Consider the following 23,636-nt stretch of genomic DNA (forward strand, 5'->3'; position numbering starts at 1 on the left):
CTCACTATAAATGGAAACATATATGTAGGTTTTCCACTGGAGTCTTTCTCAAAGTATAAGTTATAACATATTAAGCAATATTTTGTGCATCATTAGGCTGTTTTTACTGCTGAGTAGTATGCCTCATGTTTACTATGAGCCATTCACTTAGAGTTGTATCTACATTTGGGATTTCACGAACCTACTTGCTATGACCACATATGAACAACTTTCTTTGTTCTGATTCCTCCAGGATAAATATTGAAGGATGGAATAGCAGCATCATATGGTAAATATATATTTCATATTATTTATCAAGATAATGTCTTCTACAAGATGTATGTTAGAGTTCCTTTTGCTTCAAACCCTTGCCAACAATTGGATGTCAGTCTTCCCAATTTTAGCTATTATAATAGATATTTAGTGAAATATCATTGTGTATATTTATCAGGTGCAACTTAGTAAATTTGGCATATATACTTCCCCATAATTGTACTTTGCAATCACCACTATCTATCAGGATGCTAACCATGTCCGTCACTTCCCAATGTTTCCTGTGACACTTTTATAATCTCTTTCATACTTCTCAATCCATCTCTACTACCCCCAGGCCAAAAAAAATTTCTGCCAATATAGTTTGCATTTCTTAGAATTTTATGTAAATGGAGTCATATAGCATGTGTGCTTCTTTGGTATGGCTTATTTTATTTAACATAATTATTTTGAGATTAACCCAGGTTATCGTGTATAACAACAGTTCATTTATTTTTATTATTTAGCACTCTTCTATTGTATGGATATAGTGAAATGTGTTTTCTGCATTTACCCATTGATAGACATTTGGGTTATTTCCAATTTGAGCTATTGTGATAAAGTTACTCTAAACAGTATCACATAAGTGTTATGCGCATGCAAGCATTTGCTTCTCTTAGGTAAATACCTAGTAATGGTGGCTAGAATTAATAGCTAATAATATGTGGCAATTATTACTGTCTTATATAATATAAATTATAATATATAGCATATATTATAGTATGTATGTTATATAATTTATACTATAATATATAGTATATGACATCTAATATACTATATAATGGTATATATTATATGAGATAGAAGGCACAGCATAATACAATGTTACAATAACTTAGTCATATGATTGTTAGATGTTCATGGTATTAAGAAACTATCAATTTTTTTAAAGGGTTAGACCATTTTGTGCTTCCACTAACAGTATATGAGAATTTCAATTGTAACACAGCTTCTCCAAAATTTGATATGATCCAAAGTTTAATTTTAGGAATGTCCTTAAACACACACGACCTCCCCCATCATCAACATCCCCTGCAAAAATTAAGCATTTGTTATAATTGATGACCTTACATTGACTCATCATTATCGTCCAAAGTCCACTTTAAGAATTAATTTTAGTGTCATACATTCTATGGGGTTAGAAAAATTTATGATGATACAAAATCACCATGACAGTACTGTACAGAATACTTTCACTGCCCCAAAAATCCCCTGTGCTCTGCCTATTCAGCCTTCCCTATCCCTGTAATTCCTGGCAACTACTGACCTTTTTACTATCTCCATAATTTTGCATATTCCAGAATGCCATGTAGTAAGAATTGTACAGTATGTAGCTATTTAAGATTGACACCTCTCACTTATTAATATGTATTTAAGCGTCCTCTATTTCTTTTCATGGTTTCAAAGCTACTTTATTTTTAATACTGAATAAAACACCACTGTTTAGAAGTACATAAACCACAGTTATTTTATCCATGCACCTCCTAAAGGACATCTTGGTTACTTCAAATTTTGGCAATTGTGAATAAATCCACTTTAAACATCCAGGGCAGGTTTTGTTGTGAACCTAAGTTTTCAGCTTCTTTGGTTAAATACCAAGGAGCACAACTGTGTTTGTTATTCTGGGGTTTCTTGCCTCTCTATATAAATTTTACAATCAGTTTGTTGGCATTCACCAAACAGCATGCTGGGATTTTTATTGGAAGTGAATTGAATCTATAGATCAGGTTGGGAAGAACTGACATTTTGACAATATTCAATCTTTCTATTCATGAATATGATATACCTCTCTATGCAGTTCTTTTCTTTCATCAGACTTTTATAGTTTTTCTCAAATGTAACTTGTATATGTTTTGTCAGATTTAATAATTATTTTTCATAGTACTGATGTAAAAGGTATTGTGGTTTTTTAAAATTTCAGATTCTGCTTGTGCATCGCCAGATATAGGAAAGCCAATTACTTTTATATATTTACCTTATAACTTACAACCTTGCTATTATCACTTATTAGTTTCAGTGGTGGGGGGGTTAGTCAATTCTTTTGGATTTTCTACATAGACAATCGTATCATTTGCAAATACAGTGTTATTTCTTCCTTCCTAATATATATACCTTTTATTATCTTGTCTTATTGCACTAGCTAGGATTTGCAGTATAAAACTGAAAGACAGTAGTGCAGGGGGCATCCTTGCCTTGTTCCCAATCTCAGTAGGAAAGCTTCTAGTTTTTCTCCATTTAGTATGTTAGCTGTAGCTTTTTGTAAATATTTTTTATCCAGTTGAAGAAGTAGCATTCTATTCCCAGTTTATTGAAAATATTTATCATGATTAGGTGAAGGATTTTGTGAAATGCTTTTTCCCTGATCTCTCACATAAGCTTTCTCTTTGGAGCAAGTTGATGTGATGGATTACATTAATTTTTGACTGGTGTCCCAGCCTTGTATACTGGGAATACACTGAATTTGCTCCACATATAATTCTTTCTATAAATTGCTAGTTTGAATTTACTAACATTTTGTTGAGGATTTTTGCTTCTCTGTTCATGATAGCTATGATTTTCTTTATATTTTTCTTGAGATGATTTGTTTTTAGAGGTTTACCAATTGTTTTATCTTTTCCAGGAAGAAAATTTTGTTTCTGTCACCTACTTGTGTTTATTATTCATTTTTCTTCTCATTAATTTTTGGTCTTTTAATTTTCCCTATTCAAATTATTCTAAGATTTACATACTTTTTTGTGGTTTTTAAATCTTGCAGTGGTGGACATTTTAACATATGATGGCATGCCAAACTATGAAAAACTCATTTGATTGGAAACATATACTTTTAACCTAAAAAAAAAACTTATAATACATCAAGTGTTGCTATGAAATGACAAAGCTATTAGTGATTATCATAATTCCCTCATAAATTCAAAAATCAACATTTAATAAAAAATTTCAAACAACATACAAACAGTAAGATGCTAAGACTGATTTCTGTTGCTTGCTTGTATATTTAAATGTCTGAGAAGTTTGTAGAAATAGTACGTAACTTTGTAAGAGATTATTGAAACTGTTGTTGCTATGTTCTAAAACTATACGGAGAATAAAACACTTTATAAATAGATATAAAAACCTCTCCATCAATTAGTATTTACTGACTATATTTATCTGTAGTTACGATGTAGTTTTATACAAATTAATGCATAATTCTGTCAAGAAGTGTGCTGGGCTGGTAAATTACTTAATTGTTTATTTTTTCACTTTACTCATTTGTCAAATGGAATTTCTTGTAGTGATTCTGTTAGAATAAAATGGTATATTAGACGTTAAAGTGTTTCATGTCCTAAAGATAGTTTACAAATGTAAATATGTTAATATTAGTGACAAAATCCTCTAAATGCCCAGCTGAATAAATATTAACACTTCCTCACATAACGGAAATAAGCATATTGTTGTGGTGGTCTTTTTATAAATACAGCTAAGAATAAGCTATTATCAGACTTTCATGCATTTTCAGATATGCAAGAAATTTCAGATACTCAAGATAATGTTACAAAGAATGACATACATATGCTATGTAACAGTTATCTTAATTTTGTTAATATAGTCATCCAAAATGAGTGACCACAGCCCTCCAAAAAGGATTTTATTAACTTTTAACCTAATTGCTATTGTATACCTGTCTACACGAGTCAAAGAATCATAATTTTCAATTCTCTACTTTTTAAAATTCTTATGGTATCACTAAAGAGCTTGGAATTACAGTTTTACATGAAGCAGAACATTTAATTTAAATTAAGAAAACTGAGGACAAAGCATTTTAAAATGAATATAGTCAGAAAGCATAGCACTGAATGGGAGAGATTTCAGTATTACACATCTAAATAACAGAAACAAAATAAAATATAAAAGCAAAAGGAATTTCACCAGTAATATTTTGGAAATAGCTTATTTTCATTGATATTTGGAGAAACGCTATGGATTTTTTTTTTTTAAACTGAGTTTTGCTTTGTTGCCCTCGCTGGAGTTCAGTAGCAGCAATCTTGGCACACTGCAACCCCCTTCTCCTGGGTTCAAGTGATTTTCCTGCCTCGGCCTCCTGAGTAGCTGAAATTACAGGTGCCAGCCAACACACCTGGCTAAATTTTATATTTTTAGTAGAGACGGGATTTTGCCATGTTGGCCAGGCTAATCTCGAACTCCCGGCTTCAGGTGATCAACCTGCCTCAGCCTCCCAAAGTGCTGAGATTACAGGTGTGAGCCACTGCTCCCACCGCCCCCATAGCACATTCTTTTAAAAAAATAAATAAATAAAAATACAAAAACAGATGCACTAAAGAATGCTAAAGAAGTGTAATAAAGTTCATTTTAAAGTGTGAGTTTATCTAGATGTTAAGACCTGCTTTTACATTAGATCATTTTATCTTTGTACAGATCATTCAGTTCTAACATAATGCAGTAATCAATTTTGTCCTTAATATTTCTCACTATTAATTCTCTTTATTTCAAATATTCTTGAAAAATAAACTATAATACATTTAAAATGCAGTCGAAAAGGAAATAAGTTTAATTTGGGAATGCATATATTTCATCTAAAAAATTAATATTTTATTACCAATATAATATACCACCTTCAAGGCAATGATTAAATCAGTTGTGCTTTGATCAGAGAGACAGCTGCAGTAATTTTTATAAACATATGTTTTTCCTTACTATTCCATTACTAGATGCAAAAAATATACGGAATATTCTCAAAATAAATAATTTTAGTAAGATGCATTTAACGCTGACCTGAGGCAGCACTAGACAAATAGTATCATAATAGTACTAATGATGTAATTTGAAATAATATGCGCTTCTTTTTGAGCTCTAGATGTAACAATATCCAACTTGAATAAGGGACTTAACATTTTGTTTTACTCATGTGTAATGAGTATAAGAAGATTACCTGCCTTACAGAGATGCTGTAAGAATTAAATAAGACAAAGTTCTTTTAAGGATCTATCACGTTATAATTATTCAATAAATAGCAGAAAGAAGTTGTATAATTATTACTAGAAAATAAATTTGTTTAAGAGCTACACAACGGTGAGGAAAGAGGGTAGCATTATTATGTGCTGCTATAATGAAATCATCAGCAATGTGTATTTCAACCGCTTGTGTCCCCCATAGCCAAGGTTCTGATATACTCCCTCATTTTAAGGGGGAGTCTTTCACTTTCTTTTAAATAATACTGAGAATCACCAAATGGAACATGCTCTATCCTTCAGATGTTCTGGTGGCTTGGAATTTTTCTCAGTCACTTTGCCAGCCAGGGACCTCCAGCTGGCAATGCCCCTGCCTGGGCCTTGCTTGGCCACCCTACCTGCTACAGGACGCAGCCACCCACTCGTCCTGCTGAGGTGGCGCCTGCCTTGTGCACCGGCTAAATCCACTGCTGCTGCGGCTGCGCACTCCACTCAGCCCCCCGCAGAGGCACGTGGGTGAGCAAGTAAGTTGGGGGCGGGTCCAGCTGGCTGTTCTAAGCACTCGCACAGATGCGGGCTTGCAACCTGACCAGGCATGTCACCCTGAAAAGAATGCGGTGGTGCCCCGGGAGGGGTGCCCATGACCTTGTAGCCCCAGAAGGGGTGATGTGCTACGTTAGCTGTTTTGTTTGCACTTTAGGTTCTGGGGTACATGTGCAGATCATGCAGGACTGTTGCATAGGCCCATAAAAACCCTAGAAGAAAACCTAGGCAAAATCATTCAGGACATAGGCATAGGCAAGGACTTCATGACTAAAACACCAAAAGCAATGGCAACAAAAGCCAAAATAGATAAATGGGATCTACGTTAGCTCTTTTTAGTTCTGCTGTCCACAGCCCTTGGGACTGTGACGTGTTAGCAGGTCTGTCAGCCCCTTGCCGTGCTCTGGCCAGTGGCTCTGGGGCTGGCTCGGCTTTGCCCCTGCTTCCTTTTATGTGTGGCAGCCGCCATCTCCTGGCGCAGGAGGGAGGGCAGCACTGTTAGAGCCTTCTGAGTACTTGTGTTCAGTAGCTCACAAGTTCTTGTCCTGTGTCCAAGAAGAATGAGGTCATGCTGACAGTTCAATGGTGATGAGGACAAATAATTTTATTAAGTGGCAAATCAGCTCTCAACGAACAGGGGAGGAGAAGGTGGTCTTTCACCTGAAGTTGGCTCATCTAGGTCTCGGGTTTTTATAGGCACAGGATGGCTCAGCGGCGGGTATAGGTGGTATTGGAAAAAGCAACATATTGATTAAAAAGCATTATTCAGACAGAATAAATCAAGAAATGCAGGCAAACAGGAATAGAAGTTCTCACTTCAGGTCAGGGGTTTCATCTGGAAATAGCAGTCTGATCTTTCAGGCTCAGGCTGTATTTGGCCTGAAGATGGGGTTTCACTAGAGACCTGTCCCTGCCTACCTAGGCATTTGTCTGCCTCCTGCCACTATCGCTGGTGAAGAAAAAAGTCTAATAAACTCTTTAGTAAAATCCTCATATCAGCAGTGGACAATAACATTTTGCAAACATTTTCAATTGCTTTTAAGATGGATTTCTGTTCACAGAAAGCTTACCACTTGTAGTCCAGGTTTTATAGCTCAAATTGGGCAGTTAAACGCAAGTGGTATCTTCAAAATGAAACTAAAAGACTAAAATGGATCATGTGTCTAGTCAAAAATATGCATGAGATATGGCATTATTTCTGTTAACAGAAAAAATCTGATATTGTTAAAATTGAAAAAAGTGTCTCTGAACTAAGTATTTATATATGATATATATAGGCACAGATATAGATATATCTGTATATCTGAATAGATCTACATAGATATATATATAGTTTTTACTATGCACACACACACACACACACACACACACACACACAAGGTGGAGAAATTCAACCTAAAATAGCATTTTTAAAGTATTGCAAATGAAAGTGAAATCCTCATTGTATAGTTTTGTATCTCAAAAAAGACTGATTTGAGACTAGTTGAATAAAAGTGCACACCTTAAAAAAAAAAGAGGGCCAGGCCCGGCAGCTCACGCCTATAATCCCAGCACTTTGGGAGGCCAAGGCAGGTGGATCACGAGGTCAAGAGATCGAGACCATCCTGGCCAACATGGTGAAACCCCGTCTCTACTAAAAATACAAAAAAAAATTAGCTGGGCATGGTGGTGCACGCCTGTAGTCCCAGCTACTCAGGAGGCTGAGGCAGGAGAATTGCCTGAACCCAGGAGGCTGAGGTTGTGGTGAACCGAGATTGTGCCATTGCACTCTAGCCTGGGTAACAAGAGTGAAACTCCGTCTCAAAAAAAAAAAAAAAAAAGGAAAAGAAATAATTTACTTTGTTGTATACAAATTATGTACAATACATACAGTGACCCAAAGGACTATATTTAACTCAGTTTTGCATAGCATTTATTTTATCAGTGTTTTGTTTGACTCTTTCATAAAAAATCATTTTTGTATTCCAATATCCCACAAAAGTAAGAAGAAAAAAAAATCAACCTTATATTTACTGAGTAAAGGTGTTAAGAAAAATAATGCTCTTGAATATAAGTTTCAGCTTTCAGGTATTAAAACAGAAATTTTATTTTTAAATATAATATCTCATGAGAAGGCTTGTAAAATAAATTAGTGTGAGCATCAAACAACGATTTATCATACCATCTAATTAACCCGAATTGACCTAAGTTATTTAATTTATAATCCAAAACATATAAGCTGATAGCCATGTTACTTATAATCAGTGCAAAGTTACACTTATTTTAGTGGACAAAAAAGCAACTAGACAAGTTTTTTGCTAGAACTAGAGACACTTTCTATGAGTTTTATGACAGCATACAAGTAGAAATATGTATCAGACATTTATGTAGTAGGTATTTATCCTTCACACAAAATATTTGTAGCCATCTCAATGGGCTATATCAATGGCAAGAACATTCCTATAGAGCATATTGCTGACTTTTTTGAAACATGTCTACTCAGCTTAGAAGAAGTTTCTTCCTTGATGTGCTCATTTTATAGCTTCTTTAAACTACTGGAATCCATTACAATTTTGATCTCACTGTAAAACAGGAAACATGATCACTTTGGCACTTCATGGATAGTACCAAAATAGATAGTTTATAAATGATGATAGACTGATTGAAGCTTCAATAAAAGCATTTGAAAGTGACACTTTTAAAATAGAGTATTTCATATTATATTGAAGTATGTCTCACAGAGGAGAATTTTATCTCTATAGACTCCATGCAGGTGAAAATAATCAGACTAGGGAATGGTAACACAGTGATGGGGAATAGTTGTCTTCCTCTTCTGGGAAGAAAATTAATTTGAGCATGAATCTAAATGATTTTTCTTTCTGTGACTTCACAATGTGGAATAAATTTAGTAATTACAGAAGTTATAACCAAAGTCTAGGGAAGACCATGCTATTAGAGATCCTGCATTGATTCTTAGGTATTTATCTAGGGCTGTCTGTTTTCGTAAGCATGAAACGGGCCTTGAACCAAGATTTCAAGGAACCAGAATGTGGCCATTGATATTTTTTGTTATATGAAGTGGTTTACTTCCTTTGCTTTTTGAAAAATATTAAGTAACAAAATGGAATAATAAAATAAACTAGAATAAATTTTGGAGACCATAAATGAAACCATCGATATTAGAAAAACATAAAATCATAGAAAGTCTATTAATACGATGTAGAAAATGGCATATACCCCAAATGATGATCTAGTATCATTAGATCAGCTTCCAATTAATGAAGAGAAAATGCAACAGGGTGGCACAAGGTTGGAGAAAAAGGAAACAATTTGAACATCAAAAAGTTTGGGGGAGCCATCATAATCAGTTGATAAAATATCCAAATCCTATTAAAACTAAAATTCAAAAACTAAACTGTGAATCAAAAAATGTAGCATTGAATAATCTATGTTATCCTTGATCTTAGAAGCTTTTTAGAATATAGATCCTTCCTGATCTCTGAACTTCCATGTTTAACTCTTATATCAAACTGGATTTGAATACAGATTGACAGTCTTCTGAGTTGCTGCACTCATGGAGTTACTTATTATAATCCTTATTTTGCTACTGGAAATGTAAGTGAGTCTTTTATTTTTTGGATGGAGAATATTATAATTTATATAGAAAATTACTTCCTCTAAAACTTATAATTTACATTTATATTTTCAATTATTTAATATTTTCTATTGTAATAGTTTGCTAAATATAAGAAAGATACAGTATTTCATAGTATTTTATTTAATCTCCCAAAATTAGTCTTTAATAAAATTTTCTCTCATCTGTTTTGAAGTATGAATCTCTTGTGATATGACTCAGAGGTTGTCTATATTTAATTCACATGGGTCAAAAAGCTTGAATCTAAACATCTGTATCTTTACTTTGAGATCACAAAACTGGAAGAGAACATAATACTCAATAGTACCATTAGTTCATTTTGCACGTGAAAAACGTATAATCCAATGTTAGTACATGTTTGCCCAAGATCAAACTATAAGTTTTTGGCCAAATCTGATCGAAGATTCTACATTTTCTATTATTAGCTATGTACTCTTTATATCTAAACATATTAAACTGAACACAAACTCAACTGAATATTCTAAAACAAAGAGTAGATTACCAAATATATAAATATATGTTTAATATCATCTAATAAAATTATGAAAATGAATATCACTTATTAAAATAATCTTGTCAGCAAATTTGTATTAGTCTGATCTTTCTCAAACACCTCTTTCTTCCAGTAACTTCATCAAAAGCTATGGAAATTGCCAGGAAAAAAAGGTTTTCAAAATAGGAACGTAGTCTTCAAGTTTCAGAAATCTCTGCCCATAATTTGATTCCAAATACTTAACAAAACCAAAGCCATAGTCTCAAATTTGAAGTGGCGTCATTCCTAGTACTACATTTTATGTTACTCAGGCCAAGTCAGAAAATCAAAAGCCACACTAAGTAGTTTAAAGGAAGAGGACTTAGTACCAGCACTTGTTTACACGGTGTTGTCAAGCTGAAGGGGGAAAAATGGAACACGGAGCTCACACACAGATGAATGTCTGCAGTAAGGAGCTCACTTGCTGGGTCTGTTGGCACAGAATGGAAGAGTTGGGCTTCATGAAACAAAAGAGCACAGAGGAGGGCACTGTGAACTTAAAGTTAGCTGGCACTTATCTCTTGGAGGGAGGTTTTTCCTGCTGAAGCTGGAAATGTCAAAGGAATCCAGGAGGTAGAGTAAGGAAACAGTTCGTTGCTAGTGAACTCATTCTGACAGGAGCAGAAAACAGGAAAGATGTCCTAACCCATCCACCAACTTTTCATTCCCCTCTAGCATCTTCAATGTGTAGAAGAAAATTGGAAAATCCTGGTGAAAAGGGAGTCAGAATTTCGGCTCCAATAAGAAAGAAAGAGAGAAAGAGAAACAGAAGCAGGGAGACAGGGAGGAAGAAAGGGAAAAAAAGAAAAAGAAGAAAGAAAGATGGAAGTAAGAAAGAAGGGAGGGAGGGAAGGAGGAAAGGAAGGAAGGAAAGAAAGAAAGAGAAAACAAAGAGAAGAAGTGAAGGAATAAAGAAATGGAGGAAGGAAGGGAGGGAGGGAGGGAGGGGAGGAGCTCGAAGCTGAGAGACAATGAGTGCTAAGTAATTGCATACCAGGAGATTAGTATAGAAGTCTTTGGTGACTCTTGAAATAGTACAGTGTTGTGGTGGAGGTGAAAATCTGATTTATGGCAATATTAGAAAGCATAAGAGAAGAGAAAGTAAAACCAATGAGTGTGGACAAGTATTTTGAAGTGTTTCATGCCAAGAATTACCAAAATATGAAGCAGTAGCTGAAGGATGATTTGCTTTTTGTATTAAATCCCTGTACTGAAATATAATTCACTGTGAGAAAATACATCACCATCAAGATATAGAGCATTTTTTACCTTATAAATTTTCCTTACGCTCCTTTTCAATGCCACCCATCCAGACCAACTTCCACCGCCGGCCCCTCTTAACCAATTTCACCTAACTGATAATTACAGAAAATTACACCCAGCACAACACAATACACTTTATTTTTTTCTTCAAAAGCATGAAAACTTTCACAAGGGTCATCTTCTGTGTCATAATACAAGGGTGAAAAAATAAAACAGGAATAAAATGATACAAGGAAATTTAATTAGTAATCAGAAATACAGAGTAATTTGGGAATTCCTCAAATATGACTTATATTCATATGGAATATGAGTAAAAAATAATCATTAGAGAAATTGTAAAATATTTAAACTGAACAAATAAAATAATAAAATTATCTAAAATACATCTAAAGAAGAGTTTAGAAGGAAATTTATAACTTCAAAAGTGTGTGTGTTTAGGTGAAAGTGTTTGTGTATGATACATATGTACATATTTGGATAAACTAGAAATTGTGACAGAGTGACATTAGCCATTTAACTGTAAATTTAAGTGGCACATTGTTTGTAATTTACTGTGATATAAATCTTTTTTTAAATAATATTGAGATTGATCATGCTGGATAATACTCAAGGTGTTTAACTCCTTAATAATCCCTTTGGAAACGTTCCACATTTGTCTTGTTACAGCACTGCACGAAATGCATACGTGAATCCAGCCACACACCACGTTCATAGAATCCAGCACAAAAGCAGTTAGTGTCCAGGTGAACAGTATTCTTCTACACTGCAGAGTGAACAACTTAAAGGGACAGTTTCTGTGTCTAAAAGTCCTTTCGGCTTCATTACCAGCTGAGAGTTCTCACCACCACTGGCTACCAGGCATCCTAGTCTATCTCCTCTTCCTTTTTTCCCCCAGTTGTTTTCTCTCTTTACTTTTAGCTTGTCTCTTATTTCCCAGGCATAAAAAAAAAAATTCTTTCCATTTCCAATACAAAGAAACTTAAGAGAGTATCATTCTTTTTTCCAAGTGACCCCAAATTTATTCATAAATATAGTTTGAAAATTATCATGTAAAACACATAGTTAGAAATATAGTGTATTTGTTATGAACAGTAGCATAAATCCGATGTGTCCATTTTACCCTTGGGATGAAATGTTTAGGCCACCCTAACACTTGACTTTCATTAGAGAATTAATTTCATTTGTACCATGAGCAATTACATAATTATAAAATTTTTAATTATTTTCTTTTGTTTAGATGAGATAATAATTTATTCTGTTTAAAGTGGATTCAAGTTAATGAAAAAAGGTCTTTACAGAAATGTTATACTTATTTTCAACATCTCAATAAAACTTTTGATTAAACGTTCTACAGTAAAAAAGAGAAGTTGTGGTGTGTTTTCTATAAAAAATATGAGCAAATATTTCTTTTGTCCAATATACCAGGTCATTATAGAAGTGTGAATCTTGACCGGGTGCGGTGGCTCATGCCTATAAATCCCAGCACTTTGGGAGGCCGAGGCAGGTGGATCACGAGGTCAAGAGATCGAGACCATCCTGGTCAACAAGGTGAAACACCGTTTCTACTAAAAATAGAAAAATTAGCTGGGCATAGTGGTGCGCGCCTGTAGTCCCAGCTACTCGGGAGGCTGAGGCAGGAGAATTGCTTGAACCCAGGAGGTGGAGGTTGCAGTGAGGTGAGATTGTGCCATTGCACTCCAGCCTGGGTAACAAGAGCGAAACTCCGTCTCAAAAAAAAAAAAAAGTGTGAATCTCCTCTTCATAAAAGAAAGAGAGAAAGAAAGAAGCTTGTCTTTATCTTTTAGAACAAAAGAAATCTATGTACCAATGTATTAGATTGTAGGCTGACGAGTATGTTAAAACATTGCTGCTGCAGCCACATCCCAGGAGATCATTATGGCATGCACTGTTCTCCTGAACTGTCGTATGCCACTCTTCTTGAAATGATCTTGCCTCAGTCAATCTCTGATATTTTTCTACAATGGAATCATGTAGAATGATTTGATTGCTAAGGGAATTAACCTGTTCAGGTTCTTTACCTAAGCAATCCCGGTAGAGCAGTGCCTCTTACTGAAGCAGGTTAAAGATTGTCAACTGGCTGAAAAAGTATCCATTTTAGCTTATTGGATTCCAGTAAAAGTAGTGATAATGATCAGCCTGCGAGTCTAGTAAAATTCATCACCCTTAGCATTTGTCCCTCTATCAAATGCTAAGGAATAAAGGGAAATAAAAATAGATATTTCAGAAACCAGATTTCATATAAATACAATGATGCAGAAGTAATGCTGATTCTGAATAAAAATTGCATAAAGATGGTGTCACTGAAGGGCAGATGGAAAGGACGGCAGGCCAACTCTACAACATCCATGGAAACAGATGCTCTCTCCTCTCTGCATGACAGCCATGAGATTCCCTCAGACTATTGTTGCAGAAGGATTCATGTCTCCGTCTCCCACCCTAGCTCTGATTCTTTTTAGATCTCATCCCACCTTCATTTAACAAATGTCTTTGATAACTTTCAATATATTGAACACAGTGCTAAAGACTTAACTACATCAATGAATAAAACATTCTCTGTTTTCAAGGAATTTATTAATATATGGGGAAGTAGACAAGTGCATAAAAGACAGTGAAGTACAGTATAGAGTGAGAAAAAATAAAAAGTGCAACACAGGAGGTATGTGAGTTTCATTACAGCACTGATGAAGGAATTTAAGCAGAGTGAGGGAGGTAGCAAGGGGATGCTGGGTGCTGAAACTTTGTTTCTCTTCTTAAGTAGAGGGACCCTCAGGAGTGGAGCTGCCAAACTTTTATCCCCTTCACTAAGACACTGCTCAATAGAGGTTGCTTAGGTAAAGAACCACTGAGCAGGTTAATTTCCTTAGCAATCAAATTATTCTAAATGATCCCATTGTAGAAAAATATTAGAGGATGACTCGGGCAAGATAGTTTCAAGAAGAGTGGCACACACGGTGGATCAAGGCAACAGTGTGTCCTATAATGGTCTCATGGGATGTGCTTAAACCAGAAATATTCCAACTTACACTCAGCATACAATCCAAAACCAGAGGGTGTTCACTCCCTACAGAGAGGAAACAATTTATTCTTTTTGTCTCTGTTTCAACATGCTAATTTTCTCAATGTTGGTGTCTCAGTAGGGATTCCATATTTTCCTTTGGATGTAATTTGATTGTCAATTATTTTTCTGCAATTGACAGTATTAAAACTTTCTTAAATTACTCTCATATTAGTAAGACTGATTTCAGAACATTTCTGAAAGTTCCAACCATTATTCTCAATTAAAGTGATAGTCACCATATATTTGAAGGGCTGCATACTATAGGATGTCTGTGTTTTGATGAGTCTGAGCCCATTTTCAGCTAGGAGACCTTCAACAATAATATAAATGAATGAATCTATCTATTTATCTATCTATCATCTATCTATCTAAAAACTAGAATGCCAAATGCTTTCCTTTTTTTATGGTTTTCTCATTTGAGAAAAACACGCATATATAGTATATGAATAAATTGAGAAAAAAATATGGTATATGAATAAATGTATTGAAAACAGAGACTATGTGTTAATCATTAATGTAGTTCAAGTCTCTAGTGCTAGTCTCATTATTAACAGATCATATGTGTATGGATTTGCCTACGTGTTTGAATTTATTTGTAACCCCAAAAGGAAGACTTGCAGCAACTTTATGGTCATTTGAGGACATGTGTACCTTAGTCCATTCAGGCTTCTATAACAAAATGTCACAAACTGGATAGCTTATAAGCAGAATTTCTTTTCTTTTGCAGTTCTGGATGCTGGTAAGGTAAAGCTCAAGGTGCTGGCAGATTTAGGGTCTGGTGAGGTCCTGCTTTCTTGTATTATCCTCACTTGGTCCAAGATGTAAATTTTGGAATTTGGGGGGAACACAAACATTCAGACCATTGCATAGACTAAGCTGTGAAAGTGTGAGTCACCCAGTGAGCACATGCCCAGCTGAGGATAGACAAGGTCCTGTTCTGCCTCGTTTCAGCTTTCACGCTGTAAGCAAGTGCATTTACTATAGCACACCTGGGGCCAAATTTTTCTCATTTTTTTGTGCTTTTTATTGGTAATTTGTCTTTTTACAATGTCCCCCAAGAATAGTACTGAAATGCTGTCTAGTGTTGCCAAATACAAGAAGGCTGTGATGTGCCTTACAGAGAAAATACATGTGTTAAACAGCTTTGTTTGGGCAAGAGTGATAGTGCTGCTGGCTGTGGATTCAATGATAATAACTCCATAATATATATTAATAAGGTGTCTAAACAGAAACAAATATGTGTTGATCAGATGATGAAAATGTGATAAGAGGCTTACAGAACCTACCTCTATCTTTCTCATAGGAGCAATGGTTTAGTATTCCCTAATTCATTTTCATGGCAATTTTATAGAACCTAAGTACTATGAATAATAAGAATTGAATACGCCCACACACTTGATTAAGCTTTGTGAAATTACAAAATTAGTAAAAAGGTGGGGGGGGGGATGAGAAATCACTTGCTCTAGATACCTACAATGCATCCAGGTGTACAAGGCATAAGAGCAATGCAAATTCATTTGTTCATTTGCAGGATTGAGAAAACAAATAATCAGAAATATCAAGTAACTTTCAAAGACCATACATCTTGTAGAAGACACAGCAGGGAATGGAGGCACCTATGTCTGCAGAGTTCACAGGCTTTTTATTATACCATGGTGCCTAACAAGCCATTTTCTAAATTTAGACACTTCTACGTTCCTAAATGTGAGTCACATGTTGGGTGTGAAATTCAATATGAATGTTTTTCTTAATTCTCCACTAATTGGCCCTGTACATTTTTTCATAATAAAGAAAAAAATAAATTTCTAATCGTGTTACAGTTTATCTCTGAATTAAAATCCTTTTTAAGTCTTCCTTTCTCATTCTATATTTTATTCTGTTATCTACTTCTCAATGTTTAGTACCAATCTTGCAGTAATTTTCTCTATTTTCTTGTTCAAAAATCAAATTCTGCAGCTGCTTATAATTCCTCTGCAGGTGTCACTGATAGATAATTATTCCTTACGGGATTTTAGTACAATTCCACCAGGCTCATTTATCACATACAATTATATGTAATCTACTTTTTATATTTTTTTTTGTTTTGTTTTGTTTCTGGTAGACTTACTAGACTTACAAGAAACACCATTATATCAATTTCAAGTAACATCTGTGGATAAAAAGCATTATAATACAAAAGAAATATCTTCAGGGTGCAGTTCAACATAATGTTTATTTCTTCACTGCCTAAACAGTACTATGCTCATTTTATCATCTTAAAATTTTGAAGGAAAAAGAAAGAAACAAAGCTGATTTTGCCATAATAAAACTTGAAAAACTGTCATTTGCTATTAAGGGCTTAAGGTTGTCAAAAGATAAAAGAATAGTGATTTCCTTACAGGCTTCTCACAATAAAAAGCAGTGATAGTCATAGAGTTTTTGTTTGTTTGTTTGTTTTTGTTTTGGGACAGAGTTTCACTCTTCTTACCCAGGATGGAGGGCAATGGCACAATCTCGGCTCACCGCAACCTCCGCCTCCTGGATTCAGGCAATTCTCCTGCCTCAGCCTCCTGAGTAGCTGGGATTACAGGTATGCGCCACCACGCCCAGCTAATTTTTTGTATTTTTAGCAGAGACAGGATTTCACTATGTTGACCAGGATGGTCTCGATCTCTTGACCTTGTGATCCACCCACCTCGGCCTCCCAAAGTGCTGGGATTACAGGCGTGAGCCACCGCACCCGGCCCTTAGTGTTTCTTAAAGTAGAGAAATAAGCAGTACTTATTTCTCTACTTTAAGAGGAAACCCCCTTATGAACTCACTTTCTTTAGTTTCCAGGAATGCTATGTATTTACATGTCATGTTTGAGAATAATGCATAATGACCAACAGAAAACACATTATGCTTTTCCAGGTGTATATGTCAGGCATTGTGTTGAGCCTGTAAAGAAGAAGATAACTAGTTCCACAATGTACTTATATGGAAATCTGTCTTTATGTATTGGTTTACAATCATTGCTTTTTGGATCACAAGCTAGCATAGGCTATTTTGAATCAGTCACAGAGGAATGTTGCTTCAAAAAGGAACTCAGTATAAAAGCTCTTTCCGCAGCTACTCAGGAGGCTGAGGCAGGAGAACTGCCTGAACCCAGGAGGCGGAGGTTGCGGTGAGCCGAGATTGCGCCATTGCACTCCAGCCTGGGTAACAAGAGCGAAACTCCGTCTCAAAAAAAAAAAAAAAAAAAAGCTTTTTCCGATAACAGAATAGCAGTGTAGTTTTAAGAGTTGTGTAGCTGAGTCAAGTGAACTCAAAATGTATTGAGAAGCAATCCTCATTGACAGCACAACAGGAGTTGTGACATAAAAGCATTAATCAGATCAATCCGAAAGTGTAAATTCAGAATGAAAAACCAAGTGTGATAAGTTCCATACTAGGTTGGAAGAAATATTTTTAAGAACAATTCCAAGAACCACCAAAAAAAGCTGGCATTTGAACTTTCAAAATTAAGGCAAGCGTATTATCCCAGATTATTTAAGAGGACAGTTTACTGTCAAGATGTTTCTGATTACCTGGAGGAGTTGAAGGGTTTGATGAATTAATTTGTACCAACTGGTTTGTAAGATATGTTTAGGTTTGGGGGTGGAAGAGGATATTTTTGTGAAAATTCTTGACGTGTGTAGGTGAAGAGTGGATATAGAAGATGAAAAATGTGATTTTTGACCTCATCAAACTCTGTTTTCTTTTCTCAAGTTTGAAACCCAAGGAAGAGAGGCTGCAAAAAGAACATGAAGGGCTTTGGGTAAAACCATAAAGGGCTGTCACTCTAAGGTGACAGAGTATGTGGTAGAATGTAGATAGATGGAATTTTTTTTTTACTTGTGGGCCAACTGCCGACAGATTAATTACTTCAAAGTTTGGGGAAACATGAAATAAAATACTTGTGGGATTATTGATACTCTCATGTTAATCCCATGCCATTGAGAGTGGTTAGATGCCTTCAAGCAGATATAATGGAAGCATCAGGAGGGTGGAAAAACTGCAGAAAAGAACACAGTTGATGGTCTGTTTTAGGAACTCACGAGATGAATCGTCTATGGATAGTCAATCCTTTGCTGGTGAGGCCTCAGGTCAAAGAGTTGATACTCTAATGTCTTTCTACTCTAGGGAGTCACCAGTGTTTAAAGAATTAATGAAGCCTGTCTCGGACAATACTCATCAATGAGTCACTGATCAAACCATAGTTGTCTGGAAGATATGCAAGATAAAGCAAAAGACTCAGTGACTTGAAGTGAAACTTTTAAGAATCACATTATTATCGGAAACGAATCACCAGCAATTAAAATAATTTCCCTATTACCTAATCTGTAGTTTGTTAGTTCTAGCACTCTAACTCTAGGTATAAACCATGCCAACACAGCTGGAAAACCAGAAAGCTCAGAGTTAAAATTGTTTCTCAGTATGTAAAAAGATCACAGTAACTCATTTAATATATTTTGTGATTTAACCTCATGACCATCTAATTTACTTTTCTCTGACTTCTTCCATCATTAGTTTTCTCCTCTTAATCATTCACATGTACTTTTTTCTGTCTCCTTAAATAATTTTACAATCAGGGTAATATGCAAATAAATATATTTTAATTCTTATTTATGTGGTATTTTCAAGTTCACATTCCTCTAATAAAAGGCAATTTATTAATGATTTGTTGTATTTTAAAAAGGTGTTTATTTTCTAGGAGCTATAATGATTTTTTACCCCATGATATTGAGGAGCCATAATTAGCTACTACGGATGTTTTCCAGTTAGAATTGCCATCTGGTGGCAACTTCCACAAATGTTAGTCCACATCTATAATGTGATTTAAAGATTTAAAACTAATGAAGTGTGCAAAATTCACAACTACTATTTAGCACATTATAGCTGCTTACTACATAAATGGGTGCCGCAAGGCAAAATGGGTAAACACTAAAAAAGGTGACATTAAAGTCACCATATTTAACAATATGTAAAGTCATTTTGAAAAGAAAAGCAAGTGACTCATTGCTGTATTTTCAGCTACTACCATACACGTGCTGGAATATCGTTTTATATGTAGAAAAATTAAAATTATTTCCAATTTTAATAGCAATAACATTTTTCAAAACTGCTCTGAGAATTCATCAAAGAGAAAATGAAAATTTTACCATGGAGCATTTTTGCTTTCAGTGAAAAGGTAGACACTCCCAAAATACTGTCACTATATAACAAAAATATTCTGCCAAAGCAATAAAATCATAATTTTTAAATAATGAGAGATTGTTGATATTAAGAAATCTATGTAAATTAAAATCCAGAAATAAACAAGGCATATGACTGGACTCAGCCAGCAAGGAGTGGTAAGAGAAAGAACAAATCTGCCATAGATTTGGATAGAAAATATCCAGACATAACTTTAATGGATGCTTCATGGTTGCATGTGGGATTTTTCTAGGATGAATTAGAACCCTAAATAGAAATAAAATCTGCATCCACTCACCAGTTCTTTTCCACAGAGCTGTCCCTGTGTACGTGGGATAAGGTGAGGATGGGAAAGGAAAACTCAAAGTGATCACCGTTCCTCCACATCCCAAAGGCTATAGTGCCTTCCCAAACACACAATAGTCCACTGATGAAGCAGAGTGCCAAAGCTGAGCCAAATCACCTACGGGTGCATGAGAATTCTTGGAGTGTAAAGCAGAGGAGGATGTGGAGCAGGAGCTGGGGCTAAGTACACTGCAACCCCTGAAGGTCATGGCAGAGCAGTGTAGACAGGAATGTCAAAAGATTTAGAAATTCAGGTTGGAGAGCAAACAGAAATACCTAGTGACCCAGAAAGCTGGCATCTGTGCTGTAAGGCAGAGAGGAATCTACCATGGTGTAGGAAACCAGTGACTGGATTCTAAAACACATAGACGTCCAATCATCAGACCCCAAGCTTCTGTTTTTGTCTGCTTTGAGGTATAATTGAAAAATAAAAACTTGACAGATTTAAAGTATACTATATGGTAATTTGATAGACACATATGTTGTAAAATGATGACCACAATCAATGAACACATCCATCACCTCCTGAAGTTACCATTGTGTGTGTGTGCACACGCATGTTTGTGTGCATGCATAGTGAGAACATTTAAAATATAGCAAGTATACAATACAATATTATCAAATATAGTCACTGGGCTATACATGAGATCCCCAGAACTTATTCATCTTAGAACTGAAAGTTTGCACACTTTGACCATCCTCTCTCCATTCCTCACCCCCAGTCTTTGGCAACCACCCTATCACTCTCTGCTTCTACAAGTTCGACTGTGGAAATCTGTGAGGTATATAAAGTCCCATACCTTAGTGGAAGAGCAAGGCAGCCAGAATAGCTGAAGTGAAGTAAAAAAGGGGCAAAGACAGTGGGAGAGATGTTGAAAAGGGGCTGAGAGGCCAGATTGCATAGAGCTTTAGAGGCCTGTTTTCTCTGATTTCCCTGCTATAAAAAGGTGTTGTGCTTCATTGAGAACCAGATTGTGCTCATGGACAGCTTAAAGCCTGACTTAGGCCTGGACTGCAGAAATTGATATGGGAGGCAGATCAGAAAGAAGGTAAGCACCTGATTAATTTCTCATTTATTTGAAATTAATATAAATTATAAATTATGGTCTATAAAGCAAAGATCTTTCCTTTATTTTTATGAATATCCTTACAGGCTACTGAGAGTAAAATTATGTCAATATGTAAGAACAAAATATGTTCTGGCATAGATTATTATTTTATATATATTTTTCTTGTGAAGTGGAAACTAAGTCCATTTTAGAAAATTTTTATCTAATTTTTTTTTTTTTTTTTTTTTGAGATGGAGTTTTGCTCTTGTTACCCAGGCTGGAGTGCAATGGCACGATCTTGGCTCACTGCAACCTCTGCCTCCTGGGTTCAGGCAATTCTCCTGCCTCAGCCTCCTGAGTAGCTGGGATTACAGGCATGTGCCACCATACCCAGCTATTTTTTTGCATTTTTAGTAGAGACGGGGTTTCATCATGTTGACCAGGATGGTCTCGATCTCTTGACCTCGTGATCCACCCGCCTCAACCTTCCAAAGTGATAGGATTACAGGCTTGAGCCACTGCGCCTGGCCTTTATCTAAATGTTTAATAGTTAAATGTAAATTATTCAACAGTGACAAAAAGTTTTATATTTGTAGTTTCCTCATAGACCTAGGGACTTATGGAATGCAGACTAACAAATACTTTCAGATTTATTACTGGATATAGTTGTTAAATGACTTTAAAAGAGAAGTGGAACTTTATGGAAAAATAAATGAACATTAGAGTCCTAATTGGTCAATGTTGAATAATTCTTCTTTGATGGACTTTTTATTTTGAACTTATGATCAATGAGTTTAAGAGTAATTTTGATTTCTTACCCAGAATCTATATGCCAGGGGTGACACTAATAAATCTGTCTATTTTCATTTGGAATTAGTATCACTGAAATCTTTTTGATGACAAAAAAGCTTTCTTTCTTCAATATGTGGGTCTTATATCTCATTTCCCAATGAATGTCCTTGATTTCAGCTATTTCATTCTGTCAGCACTGTGCTAGGTGCTGGGTATACAACACTGAATAAACATAAGTCCTCCTTCTTCCTGTTTTTCATTTTTACCATATTACCTCTGCTAAGGTGCTGTAGTTCCATAATTTAGCATTAAGATTCTTGTTTATATGCAATTATCTTACTTTTTGTTATTAAAGAATATCTAAAATTGCAGTAGAAGAATAGATCAAAAGAAATAGTTATTACTTGTTAGAAAATGTCTCGAAATGATACAATCTAAACCTACTATGTAATTTTGCCTTTATAGTTCACCTAAATGAAACTAATGGCATATTTGTATAGTCTTTGTCTTCAGGCTACACTAATCAAGAGACATGAAAATCTACCAGTCACAAGAGTTTGGACTCTTGTATTCCGCCTGCCACATTTTGGTACATCACAAAGGTGATATTCGTTCCTTCCTATTCCCAATGCATCCAGTCAGTCTTTGAAGATTGTAATTACTCTCCTTTTTCTTTGATTACTAGACTGCTGTATGCTTGTGGCGTGTGACTTTTATTAAATTTTGAGATGGAGATTTGCTCTTGTTGCCCAGGCTGGAGTGCAGTCTCATGATCTCGGCTCATCGCAATCTCCACTTCCTGGGTTCAAGCGATTCTCCTGCCTCAGCCTCCTGAGTAGCTGGGATGACAGGTGCCTGCCACCATGCACACGTAATTTTTGTATTTTTCATAGAGACTGGGTTTCACCATATTGTCCAGGCTGGTCTCAAACTCCTGATCTCAGTTTATCTGCCCACCCTGGCCTCCCAAAGTGCTGGGATTACATGCATGAACCACCGCACCTAGGCGGTGTGTGACCTTTTTTTAAGGCAACATAGCAAAGTGGTTGAGAGCATACCTCTATACTCAGAGACTGCCTGTGTTTAAATCCATTTACCAATTATATCACCTTAGATAATTAAAGTAATATCTCTGTGCCTTAGTTTCTTTGTGGAGATGATAAAATGAATCAGTAGATACAAAGTGCTTTGAAAAACACAGGACATCTTCGTGTTATATGTGTCAGTTGCCATTATGATGATGATCGCATGAGAAAATATGTATAAAGAAATAGTACAGGACAGGACTCAAGATGGCGCTGTGAGAACAACCCAGGATTGGAGCTTGCGTTGTGTCCGTGGAGAGGTGAGTCTGAGCTGCATTTCCAGACTGATCTTTGTTGCCCACGGAACGGGGAAATTCCCAAGTGAAGAGGAGACGCGGGACGCCAGGCAGAACCTCGACCTGGCGAAGCCGGCAGCCTGGGTGGCGGTGGCCGGCCCTACCCAGCGCTCCCCACAGGGTGCGCTTGTCCGGGTGCCCTGTTGAACTGGCAACCAGAGACGTGAGAGGGCTGGATTTGAGACTGAGCTAGACTTGGACAGTGGGCCAGCCCAGGGGATTGCAGGGACAGAGCGTTAGGGGTGGCCCAGCGGGACGAACAAAACCGCGATTTCAAACAAGCCCCGTGCAGACGGCCCAAGATGCTCTGAGGGGGAGGGGCGTCCACCATTACCGAGGCAACCCGCCCCAACTGAGATACACGCCCATTGCTGACGCAGCCAGCCATTGCCGAGGCAACCCATCCCTACTGAGATACACGCCCACTGCTGACGCAGCCTGCCGTTGCCAAGGCAACCTGCTACAACAGACAGACTCTGCCGCAGGGTGTGGAGAAGAACACAGCAGAACAGCAGAGCCACGGAGAGCCTCACAACAGCAGGGCGGAGCCTCGGCAGGCAAACAGTGGCTAGTCTGCGTCCT

This window comes from Callithrix jacchus, chromosome 3, assembly GCF_049354715.1.
Source record: "Callithrix jacchus isolate 240 chromosome 3, calJac240_pri, whole genome shotgun sequence".
Classification (NCBI taxonomy): Eukaryota; Metazoa; Chordata; class Mammalia; order Primates; family Cebidae; genus Callithrix; species Callithrix jacchus.